A 6,025-nucleotide genomic window follows, 5' to 3' on the forward strand; every position below is an offset into this window, starting at 1 on the left:
TACAACTCTTCATAGAGTTATATTATACAAACACTAGAAATTATTTCTTTGTTTATCAATAATTGTTAATTCACAAACAATTATTAAGAATTTGTTTAATAAAAGGATCTTATGATCTGATAGGGGTGGAGAAAAGTTAAGAAAACTATGCAGTTCAACGATCTTTTATATCTAATGAACTCTGGATAGTATTCAACTCCACATAAACTCTATCACACTAAGAGAATCATGATCTTTACAACCTTTAGGGGTGGATCATAATCTCTATATACTTAGGGGTGGAGATTATCCATAGTACCCTATATGTATATTCTTAGGGGTGGAGTATATTCCACAATTCCCTATGTAACACATATCTTGTTTAAACATAGAAGTAATATAATGAGTCAGCTATTGTCAATATAAATTCTTGATCTTGATTGTATGTTCCATTTCAATTTTACTATTGTAAGTAAAAGTATGATACCTTTGAAAGTTCTTTGTTAAAGTTTCACACTACCTTAATTGAGTGGGAGAATTTTAAAGTTCTATACCCATCTTCATTAGGTTGATAATTGTGATAGGTACTTAAGAACACTACTGAAAAGCAAATCTAACCATTCACATGGATAGGTATAGCTTATCAGAATTATGAGAATAAGATAAAGAACTCTAGTTCAGTCCATTCGAATGACTTGAACCAAGAATTCTTAATCCTCATAAAATTTGATGGTATCTTAATTTTGATTACTTTATCTCTGGCATGTATTTTTTCACTTCAAATACTAGTCTGCTATGTTGATGACTTAGTCTTAACTTAAAGTTTCAGACTAACACAAAAGTCACAACTAGGTAACTCTCTAAACAATCAGAGGTTAAAAGTATTATTTAACCAGACATCTGCTATTGAGTGGGAGCTATCTGAGATGTAATCAAATAGGGAACATTAGAAGATATTCAAGAAGGATTTATGAAAGTGATCTATATGACAGATATTAAGGAACTGTGTATCAGTTGTCTTTGTATCTCACCATCTAATTTCAAAATTCTATAAGATGGTGCTTACTTTGGGGGTGGAGGAATTATTGAATAATAATTCAAGCTCTACCAGAGAAGAATTGTAACTTGGTCTATTCGAAAATACCAGAAAGTTATATCACTAAAGAAAAGTCTACACTGTATTATCTCAATTACATATTTTAAAATATGAGAGATATGTCCTCTCTTAATTCAGATGTACTTTTAAAACAGTAAAGATTTCAGTATCCCTTGATGAGTAAAGCATATAGTAAAGGATGTTTCTTAAGAGTATTTATGAACTAGTTTCCAGAAGTTTGGGTGGATTCAAATATACTACACTTGATCTGAAGATCAAGACATCAGATTGACCTATTTGCACAATTTGTTTTATATTAGTGCAAGTGGGAGTTTGTTGGGTTTTATGCCCTAAATAAAACTCTTTACAGTCTGATTAGTTATCAATATAAGAAATTTGAAGTGATTGATGTTTACATGAATTTTACATGCTAATCGTTTAATATGTTTAATATGTTTATTACATTCATACACACAAAATCAGTTAAATCCAGATCATATGTTTATTCACAATTATAGTATCGTCAACACAGTGGAATGTGATTGTGATCATATGAATCAAAAGTTTTGGTCCCTGTTTCATCAGTGTTATTGGATTTACACTAATGTGATAATCAGCGATGATGTGTACTTACACTTGGAGTAAGTGTTATGTTCTTTCCAGGACATTAGTAAAGTATACTAGTTTCGAATGTATGGAGTATACATTGGACTGGACCGATATTGCAACTAAGTTAAGATATTACAAACTTACCGTTATACATATCTTTCCAAGTCAATATCAGTAGTTGATCTTAAGATTAAAAAGAATCTAAATCCTGATGTGCTTGGGCTCAACTCAGGAGTGCTATTCATGTTCTTTGATTTATTAGTTAAGCCTACTTTTGGGTCAGGGTGATACGTATATTTTGGGAACATGATAGTATGATTGAGTGGGAGTCTTTGAACATAAATATGGAATCTATAGCTTCTACTGGTGTATAGAAGTCAAGTGATGATTCCCTTCGAGCTTAGCAAATAGAAGTAAATGGATGAGCTCTTGTTTAAATTATTAGATCACTAAACACCATTTACAGGTAGCTAAGTGTTTTAAGGGGCAAAATACATTGAGGGGTGAGAACGGTAAAGAAATCCCATCTCGATGTAAATCATCTATATAGAGGATCTTTAAATCACAATAAGATTATAACAATGGTTAAATGAGATAGTATATTGGTATCGTGAAACATACAATATGCTCTATATAAGTCTGAGAGTGCAATTCTAAGTTCTAAGAGTGGATTCAACGAAGAATTAATAAGTAGGAATTTACTTAGTAAATTTGGTTCACTTATTGGAAGCTCAGCATATAGATCCATGGTCCCCATTCTAGTTGAGAACATTCTGCTTGTAAGACTCATTAATTGATTCGTGATTGATCAATTATAATTCTAAAGTTAGACTATGTCTAATTTTATGAATTTTCACTAAGCAGGGGTGAAATTGTAAGGAAAAGAGTTTTCTAGGTTTATTTATTTATTAATAGACTTTATATGTCTAATTAATAATTAAATTAAATGACAATATTATTTAATAATCTATTTTAGTTATTAAATAATTAGTTTTGGCATTTAAAAGGTTAGAATTGGAAAATTGGCGTTTTTGAGAAAATAGAGATAAAATTGCAAAATTAAGTGAGGCCCATTAACACCATATGGCCGGCCACTTAATGATGATTTTTCAAATTATTATTTTCATTATTTTAATGCCAAATAATTCTAAACCTAGACCTAGTAGTTGCCTATAAATAGAAAGTGATGGCTCAATCACAACACATGCTTTTCATTAGCTTTCTGACAGAAATTTCTCTCTTCAGAAAACTGAGCCTTCCTCACTCTCTACCTTGGCCGAAATCTCTCTCTCTCTTTTCCCTTCATCTTTTTCGTGACCCTAGTGAAAGAGTAAGTGCCCACACACAGCAAGCAGTAACTCAATCATAGATTGGAAGACTGTGAAGGATCAAACTTGAAGAAGGAGGACATTCGGGCTCAGATCTTGATTATACTCTGCTACAGAAAGGAATCAAGGGTTAGAGATCTGAGTGGAAGGAGACATTTATTCCGCTGCATCAATGTAAGGTTTTCTTAACTTTATATGTGTTTATTTTATCGTTTTAGAAAGTTCATATTTAGGATGTTAATAAACATACTTGTGAGTAGATCTAAGATCCTGGTAAAATAATTCCCAACAGAAATATCATTTATACAGGGTTAAGTGTTTTAAGGATAAAATACATTGTAGGGTGTTACGGTAATTTAATCCCTTTACAGTGTAAATCATCTATATAGAAGATCATTGATCACATTAGGGTTATAACAATGGATAACTAATGACGTGTCTATATCGTGGAACATATAGAGCGTTCTATATGACTGAGAGTGCAATTCCAAGTTCTAAGTGTGGATTCAATGAGGAATTAATAAGTTAGGGAATTTACTTGGTAAATTCGGTTCGACTTATTGGAAGCTCGGTTATATAGACCCATGGTCCCCATACTAGTTGAGACCATACAGCTTGTAAGACTCAGTTAATTGATTTTAATTAATCAATTATAATTCTAAAAGTTAGACAATGTCTACTTTATGAATTCTCACAGTTTAAGGATGAAATTGTAAAGAAAAGGGTTTCTAGGTTTAATTATTAATTAAGAGACTTTGCATGTCTAATTAATAATTATTTTAAATGACAATATTATTTAATAATCTATTTTAGTTATTAAATAATTAGTTTTGGCATTTAAATGATTAGAATTGGAAAAATGGCATTTTTGGAGAAACAGAAATAAAATTGAGGAAACTGCAAAATCCAAGTGAGGCCCATTTCCCTCTATGGCCGGCCACTCCCTTTTCTTATTTCCCAATTATTATTTTCAATTTTAATTGCCATGTAATTGCTAATCAAAGCCTAGCAAAAATAGGAAAGTAATGGATCACACTAAATAAGGCAGTTAATTGATTACACAGTAATTAAGGAAACTGTTTTATTTGGAAAGTTGTGCTCTCCCTTTTCCCTATATAAAGCAACCTTGTTCTCTTCTCTTGTATGCATGATAAGCCACGAAATTCAAGAGAGAAAAAGAGAGAAAATTTCGAAATCCTTGTGAGATGAGTAGTGCCCACACACATCAAGTGGTATCTCAATCATAGTATGTAAGACTATGGAATTTCTGCATCAAAGAAGGAGAAAAGAAGATCCAGGTTCAGATCTTGGTGATGCTCTGCTACAGAAAGGAATCAAGGGCTAGAGATCTGAACGGAAGGAGTCATATTATTCCGCTGCACCCACTGTAAGGTTTTCTAACTTTATATGTGTTTATTTTCATTGTTTTAGAATTCATATTAGGTTGTTAATCCAACATACTTGTTAGTAAATCTAGATCCTGGTAAAATAATTTCCAACAGACATAGTCTAACTTTAGAATTATAATTGATTAATCAAAATTAATTAACTGAGTCTTACAAGCAGTATGGTCTCAACTAGTATGGGGACCATGGGTCTATATAACCGAGCTTCCAATAAGTCGAACCGAATTTACCAAGTAAATTCCCTAACTTATTAATTCCTTATTGAATCCACACTTAGAACTTGGAATTGCACTCTCAGTCATATAGAACACTCTATATGTTCCATGATATAGACACGTCATCAGTTGTCCATTGTTATAATTCTAATTTGATCAATGACCATCTAATAGATGATCTACATTGAATAGGCTCTAAGTTACCGTCACACCTTCAATGTATTTTATCCTGAAAACACTTAGCTCCGTATAAATGATATTTCAGCAAAGTGAAATGAGATCTCCACCATTTATCTCTGTTTAGCCAAGCTCGAAGGATATCATCGCTTCATTTCTAAATTCCTATAGAAGTTATAGACTCCATATTTATGTTAGCGCTCCCACTCAATTATACTATCATGTTCCCAAAATGTACGTATCACCCTGACCCAAAAGTAGGCTTAACTAACAAATCAAAGAACCTGTATAGTACTCTTGAGATCGAGCCTAACCATATCAGGATTAAGATCACTTGATCTAGGATCAACAGGTGATATTGAATTGAATAGATATTACGGTAAGTTTTAATATATCTAATCAAAGTTCAATATCGGTCCCTTCCGATGTATACTCCATACATCCGATACTGGTAAACTTTGCCAATGCCCTGGAAAGGACATAACACTTTTCCAAGGTGTAAGAATACCTATCGCTGATTATCATGTCAGTCTAAATCCAGTGAACTGACAAATCAGGGAATAAACTTTCGAACATATAATTAAGATTATATTCCACTGTGCTGACAACACTATAATCATTAACAAATTCATATGTTCTGGACTTAAATAGAATTCATACATTATATATATAATCATGAAATAAATCATGTGAACCATGCAACATAAAATGTTATTTCTGATCTTTATTAATAAGTAAATCTGATTATATTGAAATGAGTTTTATTTAGGGCACAAAACCCAACAAACTCCCACTTGCACTAATATAAAACAAAAAGTGCTTTTCAAATAATCTCAACACCTTGATATACAAATCAAGTGTAGTAGTAGTAAACTCCTCGTAATAGGATCTGACAGGTTGAATTAAACACAACCTCTTCTCCACCATTACTCTTCCTTAATCACAAAATCCTTGATAATGTGAAATTTCTCTCTATATTTCTACTCTCTTGGGATACTGGATTCTATACTTTTGGCAACTACTTTTTGGTTAATCAGGAAAATAACACTAGTAGTTTAGACAAGTTGGAACGGTGCCACAAATGTATAGAACTTTCCTTAGACTAAATAAGTACCTTTCCTGCAACTTTAACATTCAGTCTTTCTCTGGTAGACTAAGAGATTTCAGATAGGTTTTTACACTTCTCCAAAATTACTAATCCACCCCAAGAGTAAT

This window comes from Cannabis sativa, chromosome 2 (assembly GCF_029168945.1).
Source record: "Cannabis sativa cultivar Pink pepper isolate KNU-18-1 chromosome 2, ASM2916894v1, whole genome shotgun sequence".
NCBI lineage: Eukaryota > Viridiplantae > Streptophyta > Magnoliopsida > Rosales > Cannabaceae > Cannabis > Cannabis sativa.